Consider the following 21,943-nt stretch of genomic DNA (forward strand, 5'->3'; position numbering starts at 1 on the left):
GAGATGAATTAAAAGAACACTAAGCAGTTTCTCAGAAAGCTTCTTTCCAGATTTCATCTGAGGATATTTCCTTTTTCACCATGGCCCTCTATGGGCTTCCAATTATCGCTTTGCCAATTCCACGAGAACTGTCTTAGCGAAAGGCTTCTTGAGGGGAACGCTGTAACTCTGTGAGATGATTTCACAGAACACAAAGAAGTTTCTCAGAAAGCTTCTTTCTCTTTGTTATCGGAGGATATTTCCTTTGGCCCTATAGTCTTCAATGGGATCCGAAATATCTGTTCACAGATTCCACAGAAATAAGGCTAGCAAAGAGATCCACGAAATACAGATGTAACTCTGTGAGATGAATTAACAGAACACTAAGCACTTTCTCAGAAAGCTTCCTTCCAGATTTCATCTGAGGATATTTCCTTTTTCACCATAGCCCTCTATGGGCTTCCAAATATCACTTTGCCAATTCCACAAGAACTGTCTTAGCGAAAGGCTTCTTGAGGGGAAAGCTGTAACTCTGTGAGATGATTTCACAGAACACAAAGAAGTTTCTCAGAAAGCTTCTTTCTCTTTGTTATCGGAGGATATTTCCTTTGGCCCTATAGTCTTCAATGGGATCCGAAATATCTGTTCTCAGATTCCACAGAAATAAGGCTAGCAAAGAGATCCACGAAATACAGATGTAACTCTGTGAGATGAATTAACAGAACACTCAGCAGTTTCTCAGAAAGCTTCCTTCCAGATTTCATCTGAGGATATTTCCTTTTTCACCATAGCCCTCTATGGGCTTCCAAATATCACTTTGCCAATTCCACAAGAACTGTCTTAGCGAAAGGCTTCTTGAGGGGAAAGCTGTAACTCTGTGAGATGATTTCACAGAACACAAAGAAGTTTCTCAGAAAGCTTCTTTCTCTTTGTTATCGGAGGATATTTCCTTTGGCCCTATAGTCTTCAAAGGGATCCGAAATATCTGTTCTCAGATTCCACAGAAATAAGGCTAGCAAAGAGATCCACGAAATACAGATGTAACTCTGTGAGATGAATTAACAGAACACTCAGCAGTTTCTCAGAAAGCTTCTTTCCAGATTTCATCTGAGGATATTTCCTTTTTCACCATAGCCCTCTAAGGGCTTCCAAACATCACTTTGCCAATTCCACAAGAACTGTCTTAGCGAAAGGCTTCTTGAGGGGAAAGCTGTAACTCTGTGAGATGATTTCACAGAACACAAAGAAGTTTCTCAGAAAGCTTCTTTCTCTTTGTTATCGGAGGATATTTCCTTTGGCCCTATAGTCTTCAATGGGATCCGAAATATCTGTTCTCAGATTCCACAGAAATAAGGCTAGCAAAGAGATCCACGAAATACAGATGTAACTCTGTGAGATGAATTAACAGAACACTCAGCAGTTTCTCAGAAAGCTTCCTTCCAGATTTCATCTGAGGATATTTCCTTTTTCACCATAGCCCTCTATGGGCTTCCAAATATCGCTTTGCCAATTCCACAAGAACTGTCTTAGCGAAAGGCTTCTTGAAGGGAAAGCTGTAACTCTGTGAGTTGATTTCACAGAACACAAAGAAGTTTCTCAGAAAGCTTCTTTCTCTTTGTTATCGGAGGATATTTCCTTTGGCCCTATAGTCTTCAATGGGATCCGAAATATCTGTTCTCAGATTCCAAAGATATAAGGCTAGCAAAGAGATCCACGAAATACAGATGTAACTCTGTGAGATGAATTAACAGAACACTAAGCAGTTTAACAGAAAGCTTCTTTCCAGATTTCATCTGAGGATATTTCCTTTTTCACCGTAGCCCTCTGTGGGCTTCCAAATATCACTTTGCCAATTCCACAAGAACTGTCTTAGCGAAAGGCTTCTTGAGGGGAAAGCTGTAACTCTGTGAGATGATTTCACAGAACACAAAGAAGTTTCTCAGAAAGCTTCTTTCTCTTTGTTATCGGAGGATATTTCCTTTGGCCCTATAGTCTTCAATGGGATCCGAAATATCTGTTCTCAGATTCCAAAGAAATAAGGCTAGCAAAGAGATCCACGAAAAACAGATGTAACTCTGTGAGATGAATTAACAGAACACTAAGCAGTTTATCAGAAAGCTTCTTTCCAGATTTCATCTGAGGATATTTCCTTTTTCACCATAGCCCTCTATGGGCTTCCAAATATCGCTTTGCCAATTCCACAAGAAATGTCTTAGCGAAAGGCTTCTTGAGGGGAAAGCTGTAACTCTGTGAGATGATTTCACAGAACACAAAGAAGTTTCTCAGAAAGCTTCTTTCTCTTTGTTATCGGAGGATATTTCCTGTGGCCCTATAGTCTTCAATGGGATCCGAAATATCTGTTCTCAGATTCCACAGAAATAAGGCTACCAAAGAGATCTACGAAATACAGATGTAACTCTCTTAGATGAATTAACAGAACACTAAGCAGTTTCTCAGAAAGCTTCTTTCCAGATTTCATCTGAGGATATTTCCTTTTTCACCATAGCCCTCTATGGGCTTCCAAATATCACTTTGCCAATTCCACAAGAACTGTCTTAGCGAAAGGCTTCTTGAGGGGAAAACTGTAACTATGTGAGATGATTTCACAGAACACAAAGAAGTTTCTCAGAAAGCTTCTTTCTCTTTGTTATCAGAGGATATTTCCTTTGGCCCTATAGTCTTCAATGGGATCCGAAATATCTGTTCTCAGATTCCACAGAAATAAGGCTAGCAAAGAGATCCACGAAATACAGATGTAACTCTGTGAGATGAATTAACAGAACACTCAGCAGTTTCTCAGAAAGCTTCCTTCCAGATTTCATCTGAGGATATTTCCTTTTTCACCATAGCCCTCTATGGGCTTCCAAATATCACTTTGCCAATTCCACAAGAACTGTCTTAGCGAAAGGCTTCTTGAGGGGAAAGCTGTAACTCTGTGAGATGATTTCACAGAACACAAAGAAGTTTCTCAGAAAGCTTCTTTCTCTTTGTTATCGGAGGATATTTCCTTTGGCCCTATAGTGTTCAATGGGATCCGAAATATCTGTTCTCAGATTCCAAAGAAATAAGGCTAGCAAAGAGATCCACGAAATACAGATGTAACTCTGTGAGATGAATTAACAGAACACTCAGCAGTTTCTCAGAAAGCTTCTTTCCAGATTTCATCTGAGGATATTTCCTTTTTCACCATAGCCCTCTAAGGGCTTCCAAATATCACTTTGCCAATTCCACAAGAACTGTCTTAGCGAAAGGCTTCTTGAGGGGAAAACTGTAACTCTGTGAGATGATTTCACAGAACACAAAGAAGTTTCTCAGAAAGCTTCTTTCTCTTTGTTATCGGAGGATATTTCCTTTGGCCCTATAGTCTTCAATGGGATACGAAATATCTGTTCTCAGATTCCACAGAAATAAGGCTAGCAAAGAGATCCACGAAATAGAGCTGTAACTCTGTGAGATGAATTAACAGAACACTCAGCAGTTTCTCAGAAATCTTCTTTCCAGATTTCATCTGAGGATATTTCCTTTTTCACCCTAGCCCTCTATGGGCTTCCAAATATCACTTTGCCAATTCCACAAGAACTGTCTTAGCGAAAGGCTTCTTGAGGGGAAAGCTGTAATTCTGTGACATGATTTCACAGAACACAAAGAAGTTTCTCAGAAAGCTTCTTTCTCTTTGTTATCGGAGGATATTTCCTTTGGCCCTATAGTCTTCAAAGGGATCCGAAATATCTGTTCTCAGATTCCACAGAAATAAGTCTAGCAAAGAGATCCACGAAATACAGGTGTAACTCGGTGAGATGAATTAACAGAACACTCAGCAGTTTCTCAGAAAGCTTCTTTCCAGATTTCATCAGAGGATATTTCCTTTTTCACCATAGCCCTCTATGGGCTTCCAAATATCACTTTGCCAATTCCACAAGAACTGTCTTAGCGAAAGGCTTCTTGAGGGGAAAGCTGTAACTCTGTGAGATGATTTCACAGAACACAAAGAAGTTTCTCAGAAAGCTTCTTTCTCTTTGTTATCGGAGATTATTTCCTTTGGACCTATAGTCTTCAATGGGATCCGAAATATCTGTTCTTAGATTCCAAAGAAATAAGGCTAGCAAAGAGATCCACGAAATACAGATGTAACTCTGTGAGATGAATTAACAGAACACTAAGCAGTTTCTCAGAAAGCTTCTTTCCAGATTTCATCTGAGGATATTTCCTTTTTCACCATAGCCCTCTATGGGCTTCCAATTATCGCTTTGCCAATTCCACGAGAACTGTCTTAGCGAAAGGCTTCTTGACGGGAACGCTGTAACTCTGTGAGATGATTTCACAGAACACAAAGAAGTTTCTCAGAAAGCTTCTTTCTCTTTGTTATCGGAGGATATTTCCTTTGGCCCTATAGTCTTCAAAGGGATCCGAAATATCTGTTCACAGATTCCACAGAAATAAGGCTAGCAAAGAGATCCACGAAATACAGATGTAACTCTGTGAGATGAATTAACAGAACACTAAGCACTTTCTCAGAAAGCTTCCTTCCAGATTTCATCTGAGGATATTTCCTTTTTCACCATAGCCCTCTATGGGCTTCCAAATATCACTTTGCCAATTCCACAAGAACTGTCTTAGCGAAAGGCTTCTTGAGGGGAAAGCTGTAACTCTGTGAGATGATTTCACAGAACACAAAGAAGTTTCTCAGAAAGCTTCTTTCTCTTTGTTATCGGAGGATATTTCCTTTGGCCCTATAGTCTTCAATGGGATCCGAAATATCTGTTCTTAGATTCCACAGAAATAAGGCTAGCAAAGAGATCCACGAAATACAGATGTAACTCTGTGAGATGAATTAACAGAACACTCAGCAGTTTCTCAGAAATCTTCTTTCCAGATTTCATCTGAGGATTTTTCCTTTTTCACCCTAGCCCTCTAAGGGCTTCCAAATATCACTTTGCCAATTCCACAAGAACTGTCTTAGCGAAAGGCTTCTTGAGGGGAAAGCTGTAACTCTGTGAGATGATTTCACAGAACACAAAGAAGTTTCTCAGAAAGCTTCTTTCTCTTTGTTATCGGAGGATATTTCCTTTGGCCCTATAGTGTTCAATGGGATCCGAAATATCTGTTCTCAGATTCCAAAGAAATAAGGCTAGCAAAGAGATCCACGAAATACAGATGTAACTCTGTGAGATGAATTAACAGAAAACTCAGCAGTTTCTCAGAAAGCTTCTTTCCAGATTTCATCTGAGGATATTTCCTCTTTCACCATAGCCCTCTAAGGGCTTCCAAATATCACTTTGCCAATTCCACAAGAACTGTCTTAGCGAAAGGCTTCTTGAGGGGAAAGCTGTAACTCTGTGAGATGATTTCACAGAACACAAAGAAGTTTCTCAGAAAGCTTCTTCCTCTTTGTTATCGGAGGATATTTCCTTTGACCCTATAGTCTTCAAAGGGATCCGAAATATCTGTTCTCAGATTCCACAGAAATAAGGCTAGCAAAGAGATCCACGAAATACAGATGTAACTCAGTGAGATGAATTAACAGAACACTCAGCAGTTTCTCAGAAAGCTTCCTTCCAGATTTCATCTGAGGATATTTCCTTTTTCACCATAGCCCTCTATGGGCTTCCAAATATCACTTTGCCAATTCCACAAGAACTGTCTTAGCGAAAGGCTTCTTGAGGGGAAAGCTGTAACTCTGTGAGATGATTTCACAGAACACAAAGAAGTTTCTCAGAAAGCTTCTTTCTCTTTGTTATCGGAGGATATTTCCTTTGGCCCTATAGTCTTCAAAGGGATCCGAAATATCTGTTCTCAGATTCCACAGAAATAAGGCTAGCAAAGAGATCCACGAAATGCAGATGTAACTCTGTGAGATGAATTAACAGAACACTAAGCAGTTTCTCAGAAAGCTTCTTTCCAGATTTCATCTGAGGATATTTCCTTTTTCACCATAGCCCTCTATGGGCTTCCAAATATCACTTTGCCAATTCCACAAGAACTGTCTTAGCGAGAGGCTTCTTGAGGGGAAAGCTGTAACTCTGTGAGATGATTTCACAGAACACAAAGAAGTTTCTCAGAGAGCTTCTTTCTCTTTGTTATCGGAGGATATTTCCTTTGGCCCAATAGTGTTCAATGGGATCCGAAATATCTGTTCTCAGATACCACAGAACTAAGGCTAGCAAAGAGATCCACGAAATACAGATGTAACTCTGTGAGATGAATTAACAGAACACTCAGCAGTTTCTCAGTAAGCTTCCTTCCAGATTTCATCTGAGGATATTTCCTTTTTCACCATAGCCCTCTATGGGCTTCAAAATATCACTTTGCCAATTCCACAAGAACTGTCTTAGCGAAAGGCTTCTTGAGGGGAATGCTGTAACTTGTGAGATGATTTCACAGAACACAAAGAAGTTTCTCAGAAAGCTTCTTTCTCTTTGTTATCGGAGGATATTTCCTTTGGCCCTATAGTGTTCAATGGGATTCGAAATATCTGTTCTCAGATTCCAAAGAAATAAGGCTAGCAAAGAGATCCACGAAATACAGATGTAACTCTGTGAGATGAATTAACAGAACACTCAGCAGTTTCTCAGAAAGCTTCTTTCCAGATTTCATCTGAGGATATTTCCTCTTTCACCCTAGCCCTCTATGGGCTTCCAAATATCACTTTGCCAATTCCACAAGAACTGTCTTAGCGAAAGGCTTCTTGAGGGGAAAGCTGTAACTCGGTGACATGATTTCACAGAACACAAAGAAGTTTCTCAGAAAGCTTCTTTCTCTTTGTTATCGGAGGATATTTCCTTTGGCCCTATAGTCTTCAAAGGGATCCGAAATATCTGTTCTCAGATTCCACAGAAATAAGTCTAGCAAAGAGATCCACGAAATACAGATGTAACTCGGTGAGATGAATTAACAGAACACTCAGCAGTTTCTCAGAAAGCTTCTTTCCAGATTTCATCAGAGGATATTTCCTTTTTCACCATAGCCCTCTATGGGCTTCCGAATATCACTTTGCCAATTCCACAAGAACTGTCTTAGCGAAAGGCTTCTTGAGGGGAAAGCTGTAACTCTGTGAGATGATTTCACAGAACACAAAGAAGTTTCTCAGAAAGCTTCTTTCTCTTTGTTATCGGAGATTATTTCCTTTGGACCTATAGTCTTCAAAGGGATCCGAAATATCTGTTCTCAGATTCCACAGAAATAAGGCTAGCAAAGAGATCCACGAAATACAGATGTAACTCTGTGAGATGAATTAACAGAACACTAAGCAGTTTCTCAGAAAGCTTCCTTCCAGATTTCATCTGAGGATATTTCCTTTTTCACCATAGCCCTCTATGGGCTTCCAAATATCACTTTGCCAATTCCACAAGAACTGTCTTAGCGAAAGGCTTCTTGAGGGGAAAGCTGTAACTCTGTGAGATGATTTCACAGAACACAAAGAAGTTTCTCAGAAAGCTTCTTTCTCTTTGTTATCGGAGGATATTTCCTTTGGCCCTATAGTCTTCAATGGGATCCGAAATATCTGTTCTCAGATTCCACAGAAATAAGGCTAGCAAAGAGATCCACGAAATGCAGATGTAACTCTGTGAGATGAATTAACAGAACACTAAGCAGTTTCTCAGAAAGCTTCTTTCCAGATTTCATCTGAGGATATTTCCTTTTTCACCATAGCCCTCTATGGGCTTCCAAATATCACTTTGCCAATTCCACAAGAACTGTCTTAGCGAAAGGCTTCTTGAGGGGAACGCTGTAACTCTGTGAGATGATTTCACAGAACACAAAGAAGTTTCTCAGAAAGCTTCTTTCTCTTTGTTATCGGAGGATATTTCCTTTGGCCCTATAGTCTTCAATGGGATCCGAAATATCTGTTCACAGATTCCACAGAAATAAGGCTAGCAAAGAGATCCACGAAATACAGATGTAACTCTGTGAGATGAATTAACAGAACACTAAGCACTTTCTCAGAAAGCTTCCTTCCAGATTTCATCTGAGGATATTTCCTTTTTCACCATAGCCCTCTATGGGCTTCCAAATATCACTTTGCCAATTCCACAAGAACTGTCTTAGCGAAAGGCTTCTTGAGGGGAAAGCTGTAACTCTGTGAGATGATTTCACAGAACACAAAGAAGTTTCTCAGAAAGCTTCTTTCTCTTTGTTATCGGAGGATATTTCCTTTGGCCCTGTAGTCTTCAATGGGATCCGAAATATCTGTTCTTAGATTCCACAGAAATAAGGCTAGCAAAGAGATCCACGAAATACAGATGTAACTCTGTGAGATGAATTAACAGAACACTCAGCAGTTTCTCAGAAATCTTCTTTCCAGATTTCATCTGAGGATATTTCCTTTTTCACCCTAGCCCTCTAAGGGCTTCCAAATATCACTTTGCCAATTCCACAAGAACTGTCTTAGCGAAAGGCTTCTTGAGGGGAAAGCTGTAACTCTGTGAGATGATTTCACAGAACACAAAGAAGTTTCTCAGAAAGCTTCTTTCTCTTTGTTATCGGAGGATATTTCCTTTGGCCCTATAGTGTTCAATGGGATCCGAAATATCTGTTCTCAGATTCCAAAGAAATAAGGCTAGCAAAGAGATCCACGAAATACAGATGTAACTCTGTGAGATGAATTAACAGAAAACTCAGCAGTTTCTCAGAAAGCTTCTTTCCAGATTTCATCTGAGGATATTTCCTCTTTCACCATAGCCCTCTAAGGGCTTCCAAATATCACTTTGCCTATTCCACAAGAACTGTCTTAGCGAAAGGCTTCTTGAGGGGAAAGCTGTAACTCTGTGAGATGATTTCACAGAACACAAAGAAGTTTCTCAGAAAGCTTCTTCCTCTTTGTTATCGGAGGATATTTCCTTTGACCCTATAGTCTTCAAAGGGATCCGAAATATCTGTTCTCAGATTCCACAGAAATAAGGCTAGCAAAGAGATCCACGAAATACAGATGTAACTCTGTGAGATGAATTAACAGAACACTAAGCACTTTCTCAGAAAGCTTCCTTCCAGATTTCATCTGAGGATATTTCCTTTTTCACCATAGCCCTCTATGGGCTTCCAAATATCACTTTGCCAATTCCACAAGAACTGTCTTAGCGAAAGGCTTCTTGAGGGGAAAGCTGTAACTCTGTGAGATGATTTCACAGAACACAAAGAAGTTTCTCAGAAAGCTTCTTTCTCTTTGTTATCGGAGGATATTTCCTTTGGCCCTATAGTCTTCAATGGGATCCGAAATATCTGTTCTTAGATTCCACAGAAATAAGGCTAGCAAAGAGATCCACGAAATACAGATGTAACTCTGTGAGATGAATTAACAGAACACTCAGCAGTTTCTCAGAAATCTTCTTTCCAGATTTCATGTGAGGATATTTCCTTTTTCACCCTAGCCCTCTAAGGGCTTCCAAATATCACCTTGCCAATTCCACAAGAACTGTCTTAGCGAAAGGCTTCTTGAGGGGAAAGCTGTAACTCTGTGAGATGATTTCACAGAACACAAAGAAGTTTCTCAGAAAGCTTCTTTCTCTTTGTTATCGGAGGATATTTCCTTTGGCCCTATAGTCTTCAATGGGATCCGAAATATCTGTTCTCAGATTCCAAAGAAATAAGGCTAGCAAAGAGATCCACGAAATACAGATGTAACTCTGTGAGATGAATTAACAGAAAACTCAGCAGTTTCTCAGAAAGCTTCTTTCCAGATTTCATCTGAGGATATTTCCTCTTTCACCATAGCCCTCTAAGGGCTTCCAAATATCACTTTGCCAATTCCACAAGAACTGTCTTAGCGAAAGGCTTCTTGAGGGGAAAGCTGTAACTCTGTGAGATGATTTCACAGAACACAAAGAAGTTTCTCAGAAAGCTTCTTCCTCTTTGTTATCGGAGGATATTTCCTTTGACCCTATAGTCTTCAAAGGGATCCGAAATATCTGTTCTCAGATTCCACAGAAATAAGGCTAGCAAAGAGATCCACGAAATACAGATGTAACTCAGTGAGATGAATTAACAGAACACTCAGCAGTTTCTCAGAAAGCTTCCTTCCAGATTTCATCTGAGGATATTTCCTTTTTCACCATAGCCCTCTATGGGCTTCCAAATATCACTTTGCCAATTCCACAAGAACTGTCTTAGCGAAAGGCTTCTTGAGGGGAAAGCTGTAACTCTGTGAGATGATTTCACAGAACACAAAGAAGTTTCTCAGAAAGCTTCTTTCTCTTTGTTATCGGAGGATATTTCCTTTGGCCCTATAGTCTTCAAAGGGATCCGAAATATCTGTTCTCAGATTCCACAGAAATAAGGCTAGCAAAGAGATCCACGAAATGCAGATGTAACTCTGTGAGATGAATTAACAGAACACTAAGCAGTTTCTCAGAAAGCTTCTTTCCAGATTTCATCTGAGGATATTTCCTTTTTCACCATAGCCCTCTATGGGCTTCCAAATATCACTTTGCCAATTCCACAAGAACTGTCTTAGCGAGAGGCTTCTTGAGGGGAAAGCTGTAACTCTGTGAGATGATTTCACAGAACACAAAGAAGTTTCTCAGAGAGCTTCTTTCTCTTTGTTATCGGAGGATATTTCCTTTGGCCCAATAGTGTTCAATGGGATCCGAAATATCTGTTCTCAGATACCACAGAACTAAGGCTAGCAAAGAGATCCACGAAATACAGATGTAACTCTGTGAGATGAATTAACAGAACACTCAGCAGTTTCTCAGTAAGCTTCCTTCCAGATTTCATCTGAGGATATTTCCTTTTTCACCATAGCCCTCTATGGGCTTCAAAATATCACTTTGCCAATTCCACAAGAACTGTCTTAGCGAAAGGCTTCTTGAGGGGAATGCTGTAACTTGTGAGATGATTTCACAGAACACAAAGAAGTTTCTCAGAAAGCTTCTTTCTCTTTGTTATCGGAGGATATTTCCTTTGGCCCTATAGTGTTCAATGGGATCCGAAATATCTGTTCTCAGATTCCAAAGAAATAAGGCTAGCAAAGAGATCCACGAAATACAGATGTAACTCTGTGAGATGAATTAACAGAACACTCAGCAGTTTCTCAGAAAGCTTCTTTCCAGATTTCATCTGAGGATATTTCCTCTTTCACCATAGCCCTCTATGGGCTTCCGAATATCACTTTGCCAATTCCACAAGAACTGTCTTAGCGAAAGGCTTCTTGAGGGGAAAGCTGTAACTCTGTGAGATGATTTCACAGAACACAAAGAAGTTTCTCAGAAAGCTTCTTTCTCTTTGTTATCGGAGATTATTTCCTTTGGACCTATAGTCTTCAAAGGGATCCGAAATATCTGTTCTCAGATTCCACAGAAATAAGGCTAGCAAAGAGATCCACGAAATACAGATGTAACTCTGTGAGATGAATTAACAGAACACTAAGCAGTTTCTCAGAAAGCTTCCTTCCAGATTTCATCTGAGGATATTTCCTTTTTCACCATAGCCCTCTATGGGCTTCCAAATATCACTTTGCCAATTCCACAAGAACTGTCTTAGCGAAAGGCTTCTTGAGGGGAAAGCTGTAACTCTGTGAGATGATTTCACAGAACACAAAGAAGTTTCTCAGAAAGCTTCTTTCTCTTTGTTATCGGAGGATATTTCCTTTGGCCCTATAGTCTTCAATGGGATCCGAAATATCTGTTCTCAGATTCCACAGAAATAAGGCTAGCAAAGAGATCCACGAAATGCAGATGTAACTCTGTGAGATGAATTAACAGAACACTAAGCAGTTTCTCAGAAAGCTTCTTTCCAGATTTCATCTGAGGATATTTCCTTTTTCACCATAGCCCTCTATGGGCTTCCAAATATCACTTTGCCAATTCCACAAGAACTGTCTTAGCGAGAGGCTTCTTGAGGGGAAAGCTGTAACTCTGTGAGATGATTTCACAGAACACAAAGAAGTTTCTCAGAGAGCTTCTTTCTCTTTGTTATCGGAGGATATTTCCTTTGGCCCAATGGTGTTCAATGGGATCCGAAATATCTGTTCTCAGATTCCACAGAAATAAGGCTAGCAAAGAGATCCACGAAATACAGATGTAACTCGGTGAGATGAATTAACAGAACACTCAGCAGTTTCTCAGTAAGCTTCCTTCCAGATTTCATCTGAGGATATTTCCTTTTTCACCATAGCCCTCTATGGGCTTCCAAATATCACTTTGCCAATTCCACAAGAACTGTCTTAGCGAAAGGCTTCTTGAGGGGAATGCTGTAACTCTGTGAGATGATTTCACAGAACACAAAGAAGTTTCTCAGAAAGCTTCTTTCTCTTTGTTATCGGAGGATATTTCCTTTGGCCCTATAGTCTTCAATGGGATCCGAAATATCTGTTCTCAGATTCCAAAGAAATAAGGCTAGCAAAGAGATCCACGAAATACAGATGTAACTCTGTGAGATGAATTAACAGAACACTCAGCAGTTTCTCAGAAAGCTTCTTTCCAGATTTCATCTGAGGATATTTCCTCTTTCACCCTAGCCCTCTATGGGCTTCCAAATATCACTTTGCCAATTCCACAAGAACTGTCTTAGCGAAAGGCTTCTTGAGGGGAAAGCTGTAAATCTGTGACATGATTTCACAGAACACAAAGAAGTTTCTCAGAAAGCTTCTTTCTCTTTGTTATCGGAGGATATTTCCTTTGGCCCTATAGTCTTCAAAGGGATCCGAAATATCTGTTCTCAGATTCCACAGAAATAAGTCTAGCAAAGAGATCCACGAAATACAGATGTAACTCGGTGAGATGAATTAACAGAACACTCAGCAGTTTCTCAGAAAGCTTCTTTCCAGATTTCATCAGAGGATATTTCCTTTTTCACCATAGCCCTCTATGGGCTTCCGAATATCACTTTGCCAATTCCACAAGAACTGTCTTAGCGAAAGGCTTCTTGAGGGGAAAGCTGTAACTCTGTGAGATGATTTCACAGAACACAAAGAAGTTTCTCAGAAAGCTTCTTTCTCTTTGTTATCGGAGATTATTTCCTTTGGACCTATAGTCTTCAAAGGGATCCGAAATATCTGTTCTCAGATTCCACAGAAATAAGGCTAGCAAAGAGATCCACGAAATACAGATGTAACTCTGTGAGATGAATTAACAGAACACTAAGCAGTTTCTCAGAAAGCTTCTTTGCAGATTTCATCTGAGGATATTTCCTTTTTCACCATAGCCCTCTATGGGCTTCCAAATATCACTTTGCCAATTCCACAAGAACTGTCTTAGCGAAAGGCTTCTTGAGGGGAAAGCTGTAACTCTGTGAGATGATTTCACAGAACACAAAGAAGTTTCTCAGAAAGCTTCTTTCTCTTTGTTATCGGAGGATATTTCCTTTGGCCCTATAGTCTTCAATGGGATCCGAAATATCTGTTCTTAGATTCCAAAGAAATAAGGCTAGCAAAGAGATCCACGAAATACAGATGTAACTCTGTGAGATGAATTAACAGAACACTAAGCAGTTTCTCAGAAAGCTTCTTTCCAGATTTCATCTGAGGATATTTCCTTTTTCACCATAGCCCTCTATGGGCTTCCAAATATCGCTTTGCCAATTCCACGAGAACTGTCTTAGCGAAAGGCTTCTTGAGGGGAACGCTGTAACTCTGTGAGATGATTTCACAGAACACAAAGAAGTTTCTCAGAAAGCTTCTTTCTCTTTGTTATCGGAGGATATTTCCTTTGGCCCTATAGTCTTCAATGGGATCCGAAATATCTGTTCTCAGATTCCACAGAAATAAGGCTACCAAAGAGATCTACGAAATACAGATGTAACTCTCTTAGATGAATTAACAGAACACTAAGCAGTTTCTCAGAAAGCTTCTTTCCAGATTTCATCTGAGGATATTTCCTTTTTCACCATAGCCCTCTATGGGCTTCCAAATATCACTTTGCCAATTCCACAAGAACTGTCTTAGCGAAAGGCTTCTTGAGGGGAAAACTGTAACTCTGTGAGATGATTTCACAGAACACAAAGAAGTTTCTCAGAAAGCTTCTTTCTCTTTGTTATCAGAGGATATTTCCTTTGGCCCTATAGTATTCAATGGGATCCGAAATATCTGTTCTCAGATTCCACAGAAATAAGGCTAGCAAAGAGATCCACGAAATACAGATGTAACTCTGTGAGATGAATTAACAGAACACTCAGCAGTTTCTCAGAAAGCTTCCTTCCAGATTTCATCTGAGGATATTTCCTTTTTCACCACAGCCCTCTATGGGCTTCCAAATATCACTTTGCCAATTCCACAAGAACTGTCTTAGCGAAAGGCTTCTTGAGGGGAAAGCTGTAACTCTGTGAGATGATTTCACAGAACACAAAGAAGTTTCTCAGAAAGCTTCTTTCTCTTTGTTATCGGAGGATATTTCCTTTGGCCCTATAGTGTTCAATGGGATCCGAAATATCTGTTCTCAGATTCCAAAGAAATAAGGCTAGCAAAGAGATCCACGAAATACAGATGTAACTCTGTGAGATGAATTAACAGAACACTCAGCAGTTTCTCAGAAAGCTTCTTTCCAGATTTCATCTGAGGATATTGCCTTTTTCACCATAGCCCTCTAAGGGCTTCCAAATATCACTTTGCCAATTCCACAAGAACTGTCTTAGCGAAAGGCTTCTTGAGGGGAAAGCTGTAACTCTGTGAGATGATTTCACAGAACACAAAGAAGTTTCTCAGAAAGCTTCTTTCTCTTTGTTATCGGAGGATATTTCCTTTGGCCCTATAGTCTTCAATGGGATACGAAATATCTGTTCTCAGATTCCACAGAAATAAGGCTAGCAAAGAGATCCACGAAATAGAGCTGTAACTCTGTGAGATGAATTAACAGAACACTCAGCAGTTTCTCAGAAATCTTCTTTCCAGATTTCATCTGAGGATATTTCCTTTTTCACCCTAGCCCTCTATGGGCTTCCAAATATCACTTTGCCAATTCCACAAGAACTGTCTTAGCGAAAGGCTTCTTGAGGGGAAAGCTGTAACTCTGTGACATGATTTCACAGAACACAAAGAAGTTTCTCAGAAAGCTTCTTTCTCTTTGTTATCGGAGGATATTTCCTTTGGCCCTATAGTCTTCAAAGGGATCCGAAATATATGTTCTCAGATTCCACAGAAATAAGTCTAGCAAAGAGATCCACGAAATACAGGTGTAACTCGGTGAGATGAATTAACAGAACACTCAGCAGTTTCTCAGAAAGCTTCTTTCCAGATTTCATCAGAGGATATTTCCTTTTTCACCATAGCCCTCTATGGGCTTCCGAATATCACTTTGCCAATTCCACAAGAACTGTCTTAGCGAAAGGCTTCTTGAGGGGAAAGCTGTAACTCTGTGAGATGATTTCACAGAACACAAAGAAGTTTCTCAGAAAGCTTCTTTCTCTTTGTTATCGGAGATTATTTCCTTTGGACCTATAGTCTTCAAAGGGATCCGAAATATCTGTTCTCAGATTCCACAGAAAGAAGGCTAGCAAAGAGATCCACGAAATACAGATGTAACTCTGTGAGATGAATTAACAGAACACTAAGCAGTTTCTCAGAAAGCTTCTTTGCAGATTTCATCTGAGGATATTTCCTTTTTCACCATAGCCCTCTATGGGCTTCCAAATATCACTTTGCCAATTCCACAAGAACTGTCTTAGCGAAAGGCTTCTTGAGGGGAAAGCTGTAACTCTGTGAGATGATTTCACAGAACACAAAGAAGTTTCTCAGAAAGCTTCTTTCTCTTTGTTATCGGAGGATATTTCCTTTGGCCCTATAGTCTTCAATGGGATCCGAAATATCTGTTCTTAGATTCCAAAGAAATAAGGCTAGCAAAGAGATCCACGAAATACAGATGTAACTCTGTGAGATGAATTAACAGAACACTAAGCAGTTTCTCAGAAAGCTTCTTTCCAGATTTCATCTGAGGATATTTCCTTTTTCACCATAGCCCTCTATGGGCTTCCAATTATCGCTTTGCCAATTCCACAAGAACTGTCTTAGCGAAAGGCTTCTTGAGGGGAACGCTGTAACTCTGTGAGATGATTTCACAGAACACAAAGAAGTTTCTCAGAAAGCTTCTTTCTCTTTGTTATCGGAGGATATTTCCTTTGGCCCTATAGTCTTCAATGGGATCCGAAATATCTGTTCACAGATTCCACAGAAATAAGGCTAGCAAAGAGATCCACGAAATACAGATGTAACTCTGTGAGATGAATTAACAGAACACTAAGCACTTTCTCAGAAAGCTTCCTTCCAGATTTCATCTGAGGATATTTCCTTTTTCACCATAGCCCTCTATGGGCTTCCAAATATCACTTTGCCAATTCCACAAGAACTGTCTTAGCGAAAGGCTTCTTGAGGGGAAAGCTGTAACTCTGTGAGATGATTTCACAGAACACAAAGAAGTTTCTCAGAAAGCTTCTTTCTCTTTGTTATCGGAGGATATTTCCTTTGGCCCTGTAGTCTTCAATGGGATCCGAAATATCTGTTCTTAGATTCCACAGAAATAAGGCTAGCAAAGAGATCCACGAAATACAGATGTAACTCTGTGAGATGAATTAACAGAACACTCAGCAGTTTCTCAGAAATCTTCTTTCCAGATTTCATCTGAGGATATTTCCTTTTTCACCCTAGCCCTCTAAGGGCTTCCAAATATCACTTTGCCAATTCCACAAGAACTGTCTTAGCGAAAGGCTTCTTGAGGGGAAAGCTGTAACTCTGTGAGATGATTTCACAGAACACAAAGAAGTTTCTCAGAAAGCTTCTTTCTCTTTGTTATCGGAGGATATTTCCTTTGGCCCTATAGTGTTCAATGGGATCCGAAATATCTGTTCTCAGATTCCAAAGAAATAAGGCTAGCAAAGAGATCCACGAAATACAGATGTAACTCTGTGAGATGAATTAACAGAAAACTCAGCAGTTTCTCAGAAAGCTTCTTTCCAGATTTCATCTGAGGATATTTCCTCTTTCACCATAGCCCTCTAAGGGCTTCCAAATATCACTTTGCCTATTCCACAAGAACTGTCTTAGCGAAAGGCTTCTTGAGGGGAAAGCTGTAACTCTGTGAGATGATTTCACAGAACACAAAGAAGTTTCTCAGAAAGCTTCTTCCTCTTTGTTATCGGAGGATATTTCCTTTGACCCTATAGTCTTCAAAGGGATCCGAAATATCTGTTCTCAGATTCCACAGAAATAAGGCTAGCAAAGAGATCCACGAAATACAGATGTAACTCTGTGAGATGAATTAACAGAACACTAAGCACTTTCTCAGAAAGCTTCCTTCCAGATTTCATCTGAGGATATTTCCTTTTTCACCATAGCCCTCTATGGGCTTCCAAATATCACTTTGCCAATTCCACAAGAACTGTCTTAGCGAAAGGCTTCTTGAGGGGAAAGCTGTAACTCTGTGAGATGATTTCACAGAACACAAAGAAGTTTCTCAGAAAGCTTCTTTCTTTTTGTTATCGGAGGATATTTCCTTTGGCCCTATAGTCTTCAATGGGATCCGAAATATCTGTTCTTAGATTCCACAGAAATAAGGCTAGCAAAGAGATCCACGAAATACAGATGTAACTCTGTGAGATGAATTAACAGAACACTCAGCAGTTTCTCAGAAATCTTCTTTCCAGATTTCATGTGAGGATATTTCCTTTTTCACCCTAGCCCTCTAAGGGCTTCCAAATATCACCTTGCCAATTCCACAAGAACTGTCTTAGCGAAAGGCTTCTTGAGGGGAAAGCTGTAACTCTGTGAGATGATTTCACAGAACACAAAGAAGTTTCTCAGAAAGCTTCTTTCTCTTTGTTATCGGAGGATATTTCCTTTGGCCCAATAGTGTTCAATGGGATCCGAAATATCTGTTCTCAGATACCACAGAACTAAGGCTAGCAAAGAGATCCACGAAATACAGATGTAACTCTGTGAGATGAATTAACAGAACACTCAGCAGTTTCTCAGTAAGCTTCCTTCCAGATTTCATCTGAGGATATTTCCTTTTTCACCATAGCCCTCTATGGGCTTCAAAATATCACTTTGCCAATTCCACAAGAACTGTCTTAGCGAAAGGCTTCTTGAGGGGAATGCTGTAACTTGTGAGATGATTTCACAGAACACAAAGAAGTTTCTCAGAAAGCTTCTTTCTCTTTGTTATCGGAGGATATTTCCTTTGGCCCTATAGTGTTCAATGGGATCCGAAATATCTGTTCTCAGATTCCAAAGAAATAAGGCTAGCAAAGAGATCCACGAAATACAGATGTAACTCTGTGAGATGAATTAACAGAACACTCAGCAGTTTCTCAGAAAGCTTCTTTCCAGATTTCATCTGAGGATATTTCCTCTTTCACCCTAGCCCTCTATGGGCTTCCAAATATCACTTTGCCAATTCCACAAGAACTGTCTTAGCGAAAGGCTTCTTGAGGGGAAAGCTGTAACTCTGTGACATGATTTCACAGAACACAAAGAAGTTTCTCAGAAAGCTTCTTTCTCTTTGTTATCGGAGGATATTTCCTTTGGCCCTATAGTCTTCAAAGGGATCCGAAATATCTGTTCTCAGATTCCACAGAAATAAGTCTAGCAAAGAGATCCACGAAATACAGATGTAACTCGGTGAGATGAATTAACAGAACACTCAGCAGTTTCTCAGAAAGCTTCTTTCCAGATTTCATCAGAGGATATTTCCTTTTTCACCATAGCCCTCTATGGGCTTCCGAATATCACTTTGCCAATTCCACAAGAACTGTCTTAGCGAAAGGCTTCTTGAGGGGAAAGCTGTAACTCTGTGAGATGATTTCACAGAACACAAAGAAGTTTCTCAGAAAGCTTCTTTCTCTTTGTTATCGGAGATTATTTCCTTTGGACCTATAGTCTTCAAAGGGATCCGAAATATCTGTTCTCAGATTCCACAGAAATAAGGCTAGCAAAGAGATCCACGAAATACAGATGTAACTCTGTGAGATGAATTAACAGAACACTAAGCAGTTTCTCAGAAAGCTTCCTTCCAGATTTCATCTGAGGATATTTCCTTTTTCACCATAGCCCTCTATGGGCTTCCAAATATCACTTTGCCAATTCCACAAGAACTGTCTTAGCGAAAGGCTTCTTGAGGGGAAAGCTGTAACTCTGTGAGATGATTTCACAGAACACAAAGAAGTTTCTCAGAAAGCTTCTTTCTCTTTGTTATCGGAGGATATTTCCTTTGGCCCTATAGTCTTCAATGGGATCCGAAATATCTGTTCTCAGATTCCACAGAAATAAGGCTAGCAAAGAGATCCACGAAATGCAGATGTAACTCTGTGAGATGAATTAACAGAACACTAAGCAGTTTCTCAGAAAGCTTCTTTCCAGATTTCATCTGAGGATATTTCCTTTTTCACCATAGCCCTCTATGGGCTTCCAAATATCACTTTGCCAATTCCACAAGAACTGTCTTAGCGAGAGGCTTCTTGAGGGGAAAGCTGTAACTCTGTGAGATGATTTCACAGAACACAAAGAAGTTTCTCAGAGAGCTTCTTTCTCTTTGTTATCGGAGGATATTTCCTTTGGCCCAATAGTGTTCAATGGGATCCGAAATATCTGTTCTCAGATTCCACAGAAATAAGGCTAGCAAAGAGATCCACGAAATACAGATGTAACTCGGTGAGATGAATTAACAGAACACTCAGCAGTTTCTCAGTAAGCTTCCTTCCAGATTTCATCTGAGGATATTTCCTTTTTCACCATAGCCCTCTATGGGCTTCCAAATATCACTTTGCCAATTCCACAAGAACTGTCTTAGCGAAAGGCTTCTTGAGGGGAATGCTGTAACTCTGTGAGATGATTTCACAGAACACAAAGAAGTTTCTCAGAAAGCTTCTTTCTCTTTGTTATCGGAGGATATTTCCTTTGGCCCTATAGTCTTCAATGGGATCCGAAATATCTGTTCTCAGATTCCAAAGAAATAAGGCTAGCAAAGAGATCCACGAAATACAGATGTAACTCTGTGAGATGAATTAACAGAACACTCAGCAGTTTCTCAGAAAGCTTCTTTCCAGATTTCATCTGAGGATATTTCCTCTTTCACCCTAGCCCTCTATGGGCTTCCAAATATCACTTTGCCAATTCCACAAGAACTGTCTTAGCGAAAGGCTTCTTGAGGGGAAAGCTGTAAATCTGTGACATGATTTCACAGAACACAAAGAAGTTTCTCAGAAAGCTTCTTTCTCTTTGTTATCGGAGGATATTTCCTTTGGCCCTATAGTCTTCAAAGGGATCCGAAATATCTGTTCTCAGATTCCACAGAAATAAGTCTAGCAAAGAGATCCACGAAATACAGATGTAACTCGGTGAGATGAATTAACAGAACACTCAGCAGTTTCTCAGAAAGCTTCTTTCCAGATTTCATCAGAGGATATTTCCTTTTTCACCATAGCCCTCTATGGGCTTCCGAATATCACTTTGCCAATTCCACAAGAACTGTCTTAGCGAAAGGCTTCTTGAGGGGAAAGCTGTAACTCTGTGAGATGATTTCACAGAACACAAAGAAGTTTCTCAGAAAGCTTCTTTCTCTTTGTTATCGGAGATTATTTCCTTTGGACCTATAGTCTTCAAAGGGATCCGAAATATCTGTTCTCAGATTCCACAGAAATAAGGCTAGCAAAGAGATCCACGAAATACAGATGTAACTCTGTGAGATGAATTAACAGAACACTAAGCAGTTTCTCAGAAAGCTTCTTTGCAGATTTCATCTGAGGATATTTCCTTTTTCACCATAGCCCTCTATGGGCTTCCAAATATCACTTTGCCAATTCCACAAGAACTGTCTTAGCGAAAGGCTTCTTGAGGGGAAAGCTGTAACTCTGTGAGATGATTTCACAGAACACAAAGAAGTTTCTCAGAAAGCTTCTTTCTCTTTGTTATCGGAGGATATTTCCTTTGGCCCTATAGTCTTCAATGGGATCCGAAATATCTGTTCTTAGATTCCAAAGAAATAAGGCTAGCAAAGAGATCCACGAAATACAGATGTAACTCTGTGAGATGAATTAACAGAACACTAAGCAGTTTCTCAGAAAGCTTCTTTCCAGATTTCATCTGAGGATATTTCCTTTTTCACCATAGCCCTCTATGGGCTTCCAAATATCGCTTTGCCAATTCCACGAGAACTGTCTTAGCGAAAGGCTTCTTGAGGGGAACGCTGTAACTCTGTGAGATGATTTCACAGAACACAAAGAAGTTTCTCAGAAAGCTTCTTTCTCTTTGTTATCGGAGGATATTTCCTTTGGCCCTATAGTCTTCAATGGGATCCGAAATATCTGTTCTCAGATTCCACAGAAATAAGGCTACCAAAGAGATCTACGAAATACAGATGTAACTCTCTTAGATGAATTAACAGAACACTAAGCAGTTTCTCAGAAAGCTTCTTTCCAGATTTCATCTGAGGATATTTCCTTTTTCACCATAGCCCTCTATGGGCTTCCAAATATCACTTTGCCAATTCCACAAGAACTGTCTTAGCGAAAGGCTTCTTGAGGGGAAAACTGTAACTCTGTGAGATGATTTCACAGAACACAAAGAAGTTTCTCAGAAAGCTTCTTTCTCTTTGTTATCAGAGGATATTTCCTTTGGCCCTATAGTATTCAATGGGATCCGAAATATCTGTTCTCAGATTCCACAGAAATAAGGCTAGCAAAGAGATCCACGAAATACAGATGTAACTCTGTGAGATGAATTAACAGAACACTCAGCAGTTTCTCAGAAAGCTTCCTTCCAGATTTCATCTGAGGATATTTCCTTTTTCACCACAGCCCTCTATGGGCTTCCAAATATCACTTTGCCAATTCCACAAGAACTGTCTTAGCGAAAGGCTTCTTGAGGGGAAAGCTGTAACTCTGTGAGATGATTTCACAGAACACAAAGAAGTTTCTCAGAAAGCTTCTTTCTCTTTGTTATCGGAGGATATTTCCTTTGGCCCTATAGTGTTCAATGGGATCCGAAATATCTGTTCTCAGATTCCAAAGAAATAAGGCTAGCAAAGAGATCCACGAAATAGAGATGTAA

This window comes from Macaca mulatta, chromosome 19, assembly GCF_049350105.2.
Source record: "Macaca mulatta isolate MMU2019108-1 chromosome 19, T2T-MMU8v2.0, whole genome shotgun sequence".
Classification (NCBI taxonomy): domain Eukaryota; kingdom Metazoa; phylum Chordata; class Mammalia; order Primates; family Cercopithecidae; genus Macaca; species Macaca mulatta.